We start from the raw sequence: 9,182 nt of genomic DNA, 5'->3' as shown, positions 1-9,182 counted from the left end.
GCTCCTAGTTCTAGGAAGGTTCCCTATAGAGGATGAGTCAAATGCAGAGGATACATTTCCCCACAGGGACAATAAAGGATAACTCAGCTCAACCCGTTCTCATTCACAAGTCGTCAAAAACTGATGTTTGGTAACGACTCCATGGCATCACTTTTTAAACACGCGCACACACACGCACGCACGCACACGCACGCACGCACACACACACGCACGCACACACACACACACATACACACACACACACACACACACATTATCACGTCATTTTTCGACGTGCAGGGTAGTCCAAAACAGACGTCTGTAGAACTCCCATAACATCTGAAATCGACGCCACAGGAGTGTGACAATGAAATAACTAATCATAAATAATCCTACTTGTGAATAAAGCGCTGGTCGGTAAGGGTGTCAGGGTTGGGTTGGCGGATGCTGGCCAAAAGCCATCATTTCTCTGACCGGCACCATGTTTTGAGTTGTATTTTATTAACACATTTGTTCGTTTTATAGGGTGCTGCAGTTTGGGCCTTTTGTTTGGCTCGTTGCTGCTTCTTTATTATGTGGGTGACAAAGGAATTACAGCAAAGCATTTAAATGACTGCTCTCATTAAAGGCTTGTTTAAATGGCTCAAATGAAAATGTAAATGTCACAGGCAGAGCGATCAGACTCATTACTCCCACCTAGGACTCCACATCTGGATGCAAACTGCTGCTTTGCACGCGCCCCAAAACGAAAGCCTTCACAGCGACGGAGCACAGTGCGGTTCTGCCAACGCATTCTCACTCCCAACTCCATCATGGTCAGTTAAGACTCCTCAGCGTCCCTCGTTAACGCACTGGGTACCACCTTTTTCAAGCAAAAATCTTCGACACCACGCCGCCGATGCCACCATTTTTCCACGCCAGGAGACTGTACGAGCCAACAACTTGAGTTGAGTTATGGTTAGGCATGCGTCATATTGGACATTGAGCAGTTGATTTACAACTTGTAATAGCAGGCCAATATCAAAATGATGTATTAGTCTAACTTCGGACAAACGCGGTGACATCATCCTGAAGTCTGTTGTTGAAACCCAGACCCAAATACAGCTCCAGTGTCAGCTCAGACACTAGATGTGTCTCAGTAGCAAAGGAGACCCAGGAACACAACACACACTGTCCCTTGTTCTCTGCTTGAACCACACACACACACACACGCAGACGCACACGCACACGCACACACTCACGCACGCACGCATGCACACACACACACACACACACACACACACACACACACACACACACACACACACACACACACACACACACACACACACACACACACACACACACACACTCCCTCTCACTGCTGCACTCTCCCTGCATCTGGACGAGGATTATTTTCACGTATTTTGTTTGTTGTTGTAGCACTCTAGCTGCTCCTTATTGGGCAGACATGTTTTTCTCTTGGGGTTCCTCTGTCCCACCCACACAGTTTATATTTCTTCTCTCTTTGTTTTCCACTTTTGTGCGGCTAAACTAAATTTATCCAAAAACAAAAATAATCTAAAGTGAAGAAAACTGGCAAAAATCTGTGTTGCTCATGACTCCCCACTTCTGTTTATGCCACACAAACCGGACATGTAAAATACATAAATGCAGGTTTACATACCCCCTTGTATGTAACACATTTATGTGTCATGAATGGTTTACACTTTAGATTAGGGGATGCAGAAAGCCTTGTAAATGAATTGTAGATTATTTACACATCATTTACAACAGGTGAGGAACACTTAATTTACTAAAGGCGACTTACAACACATTTGTATAATGTTAACATAACATTTATTAATCATCTACAAATGTATATTCATGTTTTGTAAATGGTTAGTTCATCATTAACTAAAGGCTTATAAATGACTTATACGACTGAGCGTTATTATAAAGTGTTACCAAATATGCTTGTATAAGAGTCATTGAATATTGGTCTGCCATGCAACTTGGAAGAACTAAGGTATTTCCCCCTAACATTTGACAAAATTGCCCTGGAAATTATCCAAAATGTCCCTGAAACATATTTCACAAGAGGGAGGGAGGGGGGGGAGGAGAAAGAAAAGTTAATTTCCTACCCTGCTCCACTAGCTCCCTGCCTGCTTTCAACACAAAATCTCTCCAGCATCTTCCCTTTTGTTCCCTCGTCACTCCTTCCCTATTCTTTGTATTCCCAACCACAAGAACATGACCTCTGCTGCCCCCCGGCTCTTTCTCCTCCTCATGGCAGACTGGCTCTTTCTCCTCCTCATGGCAGACTGGCTCTTTCTCCTCCTCATGGCAGACTGGCTCTTTCTCCTCCTCATGGCAGACTGGCTCTTTCTCCTCCTCATGGCAGACTGGCTCTTTCTCCTCCTCATGGCAGACTGGCTGAAACGGGAGGAGGAATGGAGGAAAGGAGAGCAGACAAGAAAAGAAAAAGTGAGAGAGTCTGGATGACGGCCATGATGTATTCAACTTTTCTACCTGTGTGAAATGTGGGCTCCCTGCCAGCCAGCCAGCTAGCAGGGAATTACTGTTTCCAAGGCTGTGTGTGTGTGTGTGTGTGTGTGTGTGCGTGTGTGTGTGTGTGTGTGTGTGTGTGTGTGTGTGTACAGTATATATGTGTTTGTGTGTAACCCTGGCGACATTGTTTTTAATATGAACATGTGGGTGCGTGTTTGAGTGTGTGTGTGTGTGTGTGTGTGTGTGTGTGTGTGTGTGTGTGTGTGTGTGTGTGCCTTTGTGCCTCTGTCCTTACAAGGAACACAAAGTGAGGACAGACATTTTTAGGGTCTAGATTGGAATTATTTTTATTTAGGTTACCATGGGAGAGGATTAGGGCCACTTAATACAATAAAATAATAATAATAATGATAATAATAATAATAATAAAATAAACTCTCAGATGACTTTATTTCTCACAATTCTGACTTTTTATTGTAAGAAAAAGGTCTAGTCACGGCAGCCAGTTACTTTGCACCACAACGCTCACCACACATCAGCTATCACGCTGGAGAGTTGAGGACTCAAAGTACCAATTGGATAACGAGGGATGATTAGGTGGCCATGATGGAAGGACGGCCTGTGTGCAAATTCATTCAGAGCACCGGGGTTACACTCCGCAGGGGACCGGGGTTACACTCCCCAGGGGACCGGGGTTACACCCCCCAGGGGACCGGGGTTACACCCCCCAGGGGACCGGGGTTACACCCCCCAGGGGACCGGGGTTACCCCCCAGGGGACCGGGGTTACACCCCCCAGGGGACCGGGGTTACACTCCGCAGGGGACCGGGGTTACACCCCCCAGGGGACCGGGGTTACACCCCCCAGGGGACCGGGGTTACACCCCCCAGGGGACCGGGGTTACACTCCGCAGGGGACCGGGGTTACACCCCTACTCTTACAAAGAGTGCCGATAGGATATTTAATGACCACAGAGGGTCAGCACCTCGGTTTAACGTCTCATCTGAAGGACAGGGTCCTTGTCTCTGCCCTGGGGCATTGGGGATGGGGATGTTATTCTGGAGACCGGAGGGAAGCGCACCTCCCACTGGTCCTCCACCACCACTTCCAGCACCAGATGGTCTCCCATCCAAGGACTAACCACAGTCAGACCTGCTCGGCCAGCCAGTGATGTAATGCAGGTGCCACGCGGTGCTGGCTGCGATATTTAGGGTGGGCGTAGCTGGAAAACAAAAAAGTTTGGACACACAACTCCTTTGATGCTAAAACTTGCATTTCGCCTCCAACTCCTGACGGAAATCAACTCACAGCAGGTTAATAATTCCCACCCACACACAGCCAAGCGCCTCCAGGCCGCCTCTCCAGATGATGAAGTGGTGAAAGTGGACTAACGGGGTTTGGCTGCGATCTGGACAGAGCCGGGATTTAGGGACTCGCCCACCACAGATGTTATGTAAGACTCTCTCTGGCCTTTGTCTGGGCTCATGTCACGGCTTCCAGTGCGTTTCTGCAGGGCCGTGGTTGGACAACCATGCAGAGTTCACGCCTGATCCTGTCCAGCTCTGCAGGGCCACGGTTGGACAACCATGGAGAGTTCACCCCTGGTCCCGTCCAGCTCTGCAGGGCCGCGTGGTTGGATAACCATGGAGAGTTCACCCCTGGTGCCGTCCAAAGCAGCACAACTTACATAACACAGCAACACAGGAAGAGGTGGTTACACACTCAAGAACACTAGAACCTCTCAAACTGGTGGTCGCAAGATGATTTATGGGACAGAGAGAAAAAAACACATTTCGACCATAGAGATGTATGTATTTATGTGTAATTATCTGATTTGTCTCCAAGTTTTGCTTGTTCCTCAATTTGCGGACGGGTTTTCAGCCTCTCTGCCTCCACTGATAATAAAATGAAACAACCTGAAAAGAGAAAATCATTGTCTGGTTCATGCCCCACAATCATCAAGTGATGTCTAGAAATCTTCTAGTTTACAAATTGAACATCATGTTGTATTGAAAAAGACTTGAAACTATAGTGATTGAGACCATCAACTCATTAGGAAAGTGTTTAGTGAGGTCATAAATCAAGTGAGAAGTCGGATCATTTCCCATTGACTCCCATCAGAGTTCTTTTTGCAGCCAGTAGAGTCGCCCCCTGCAGGCCATTCGAAAGAGTGCAGCTTTGACACTTCCGCATTGGCTTCATGAACGGAGCTAAGAGCTAACCCCTTGTCTCTGTCACAAAGTTATGTTGTTGTCGTCACTCAAATTTAGCAGCAAATGGCAAAATGTGTGATTTTCTATATCATCCCTGGTGTCTGGTTTTGACTGTTTCAGTGAACAGGATGTTATTTACTTGTTTAGTTATTTTTATATCATTTTTGGGGCATTTTGTCTTTATTTGATAGGACAGTATAGGCAGACAGGAAAGGCGAGGAGGGAGAGGGGATGACATGCGCCAAAGAACCACGTCGGATTCGAACCCGGGTCAGCCGCAGGAAGGAATAAGCCTTTATGGTGAGCCTCCAGACACCCCGGATCGGATCTTAATAATCGAATGGCTTCCCTTTCAATGCCTCGAGGGGGAGCTGCAGCACAAAAAGAGATCACAACAATAGGCATTTAAATTTAACAATACAGATGGAGAACTTGGAAAAGTGGAAGAAAAAAACAGAAGAACAGCTATTAACTCATTCAGTGCCAGCCACTTTTGGAGAACGGATGCTCCCAGTGCCAGAGTTTTCAGAGCGTTTTCAGTGATTTCTCGAGGCCCACAGAATATTGTGTGATATTACTATGTAAACACCGAACACGCACAAGAACGAGCTGGCTCTATTGTATCATCAGCAAAAAAAAGTTTATTGATACCATTTTCCGTTCTTTAGTTATGAGCCGGAGAAGATAGGTTGTTTTCAGCGTTTTCAGGCTTTTCAAATTATTAGCTGAGATAATCCGCCTTTTGTGAAATGCAGCATTTCAAGCACATTCACTGAGTCTGAAGATAATATTTTCTGATGTAGTGACGTAGTTGTTGTGTGATGCCCTGCGTGCACCACCCGGCACCACCCCCCTCCCCCCTCCCCCCGTAAACTCCTCCCCACACTGCACACAGCCTCACGCAACCATTATATTTTCGGAGTGCGTTTGTGTGCTGCTGTCGGCTCTCAGCGCCACAGCAGGGAAGAGCCAACCCGGATTGCTGAATGGTTTGGCGTCAGGGGCTGCTTTCCTGACTGCTAATCGGGTGGGGAAACTATACAGACAGACAGACAGACAGACAGGGACAGAGGGGCTCAGTTGTGAGCGCGGATTGACTCCTGTTCGGAGCCAATGTCAGCTCCCGCGACAGAGCAAATGGCTCTGGGAGCATGTATCGGTTTGTCTTTGATCCACGGCTTTTAGGCTGTTTCTCGGACCTGTCTCTAATCTGGACTGCACCGAGCAAGCACTGTCGCCACCTAATGAGTCCGTAAAATAGGTTATACACCTCCAATAGCTACTATAGTTGTACAGGAGCTGCGGAAGGCTTTGATCGACGTCCCACCGTCAAAAAACGCATTGGACGTCGAAGGACGTCCGTGGCATTCTACGTCACTATTTAATTGGACGTCGAAGGACGTCCATGGCATTCAATGAGTTAATCTGTTTGTGGCAGACAGTGTTGGGCAAGTTACTTTCAAAATGTAATATACTACTTATTACTAGTTACTTTCATTTGAAAGTAATACGTTACTTTACAATATTACTGTCTGTGTAGAGTAACTTGTTACTTACTACACTACTTTTGCATTACTTTCACCAAAACACCAGCAGCAGCAGAATGACATCGCCGCCCCGGAACCATCCCGAAAAACAATGTCAACCGCCTTGAAGTCAGTGTAAACAATCCAAAATTCTAAATGTTATCCTTTTCTTTTGTGATTGTCATCTATAGTGGTTATTTGCATAAAAACAGACAGTTTGATGAGGAAATAATTATATCTTTATTTAAATATGTGCTTTGATTTGAAAAAATGTAACTCAATTTGTAACTTGAGTTACTTGACAAAGTAACTGGTATAATATTACTGAAATCCTATAAGTAATAAGTTATATTACTGGGTTACTGCTAAAAGTAATATATTACATGTAATATGTTACTTTTGTAATGAGTTACCCCCAACACTGGTGGCAGATGGGGAAAGAAACAGCTTTTTTTTCTCAAATCTTTATTGTCCTGAAATCTGGTCTGCAGATGGCCTTTAAAACAGCAACACAAAACCAATCACACAAAACAAATGTGCTGCTGCTTCTCATACTGTGACGGCCTTTCTCCCGCTGACAGGGCTCATAATCAGACTTAGCAGCCTATAAAACACTAATTTGACTGGATTGTCTTCTTCACATGGAGGATGCTGGTGTTGTGTGCAGTTCAGACATTAAAGCTTAGTCCATAGCGCCATCTGCTGGACACAGTCTACACCAAACAAACACTGACCATTCAGGCTATTTCAAGGGGTGAGCTCAGTGGTGAGAACCAAATGGGCGTAAGTGACAGTTGACCAACTTTACAGGAGAAAACTTCATAAATGTGTGGATGACAATATACTATACATAAATACATAAATATAATATATACTATAGATGGTCATACAGACAAGTATTAGAGAAGCGTGGCATGGTGAACTTGGTATTGATTTATCTGACTTTTTTTTTTACTTTTTGTGTGTGACATTTCATAAATATAGACAAAACAATCAGCAACATGTAAGAAGATAAAGACTTTTTATGGGAAAGGAGTCTGTCTGTGGTACAACTCTGCTCAGTCAATAGCAGACACCAGTTGATCCAATTGAAAGTCACTCACCGTCTTCACTATTCCAAGCATAAATTACACAGAATATTCCCTTCTGTCTCACCACTGTGTGACATGTGTCAAGTGTCAGAGGGCACACTATCTCATGCCTTCTGGTTCTGCCCTTCACTAACGGGATTCTGGGCCTACGCTGCATACAGACACTAAGACAAATTCCTTATATGTAACTTGCATATTGTGACAATAAAAGTGATTCTGATGATTCTGATTTGACTGGTACTCTAAGGCCTACAAAATAACCCTTCAACCGGAGGCAGAACTCGTCATCTTCGGCTGCTCGGAGTCCTCTTTGAACTTCCCTACAGCTGTGCAACAGTCTCTGACACAGGGGACAACTGTTGCAAAAGAAAAAGAAAAACAAACTTTTTTTTTGAAGGAATGGAAGTCCTCCTCTTCACCTCCTTTCCAACTGTGGTTGACGGACATGACCTCTGTTATACGGATGGAGAGACTTAGGTTCCTGAGGACCAATTCACTTGCGTGGGATCCCGGGCACAGTATTTCTTACAAGCACATAGGCACCTTGTGCGGCTGGTAATCATGTTGTAATATTGAATGTAAATATATATGTATGTTTTCTTTTCTTTTCCTGAGTCTGAGCGTGTTCGTTTGTCTTATCTGTGCATTGTTCTGAAAATTTGAAAAGAAAATATTGAAAAAAAGAAAAAAAAGAAAAGAAAACATATTTAATTGAGAGGTGGGGGAAAAACTCACTTTAATCTGCATAGAAAGGACATTTACATCAAGACAAGCTCGTGAATTCATCAGGAGCTCAGATATGGAATAGTATTTCTACTGTTTGGTGCAGTTTTATTATAAGTCAAGTCAGAACAAATCAAGAGTCCAGTATCAATTTATTATCCTAAAGAAAACGAAAATATCTATGACTTTTCAATGCAATTATGGCTTTATGATAAAGAGCAAGAGATATAAGAGCATCATGAGTTTGATTTCTATCAGTTTCAACTTCAATTATTCCAATTATTCCATACAAATTCAGAAAACACAATTTAGGCTAATTAATAAATAATTAATATTACATGGATCTTAGAATGATATGTTTCCTATTGAAACAGTTGGGGGTACCTGGAGACCTGCTAGGCTATTAGTGGTACTATAAATTCTATGACGTCTGAACAGACGTTTTCAGTACCTCAGACAGCTCATCAACCTTCACTCCTTGGGGAAAACAAGAGACCCACACTTACTGACAAAAACTGTAAGTTTTCGTGGACGTCCCCAAAAACTACGTTATTGTCAGTAAAAAAACATATTCCCATGCGCCTTGTGCAGCTGGGATAGGACCTGGTCATGTAGGACGCACGTTGCCTAGTTTTATTTAACAAATTCCTCCACTTGGAGTCGCTCTCAACTCACTGCAAAAACATTAATCTTAACTCCAGGATAGAATCTGAAAATCGTGTCGTCCCCCCGTCCCTATGTTCTTCTCCACTCAAGAGCTATCTTTGTATTCCCCATATGATTTCATGATATTAACCTACTAAAGCCTCGTCGAAAATTCCTGTAGGCTATTGGAGTGGGGGGAGTTAATGTGCTAACATTGAATATGACATTAATGTCCATACCACGTTGCATTTTCGTCGTTACATTATTTCAGTGTTTCTTTTCATGTCTTCTTTCGCCGCAGAGGACATCATATGGAGATGTATTTGCGCGGCTCAGGAAATCGAAAGCGTCTTGAGTTTTGCGCAATTAGCTTACGCACACATGCAGTCCTTCCGACATTGGTGACTCAACTTCTACAAATCGGGTGTGAACTAAACTCAATGTGGTGTGCGCTAGCTTCCTCAGAATCGATTAAATGAATGGGGTGGGTGGGCGGGGGCACAAACTCTGTGGTT

This window comes from Poromitra crassiceps (assembly GCF_964638095.1).
Source record: "Poromitra crassiceps genome assembly, chromosome: 9".
NCBI lineage: Eukaryota > Metazoa > Chordata > Actinopteri > Beryciformes > Melamphaidae > Poromitra > Poromitra crassiceps.
This window is presented reverse-complemented; position numbering follows the sequence as displayed.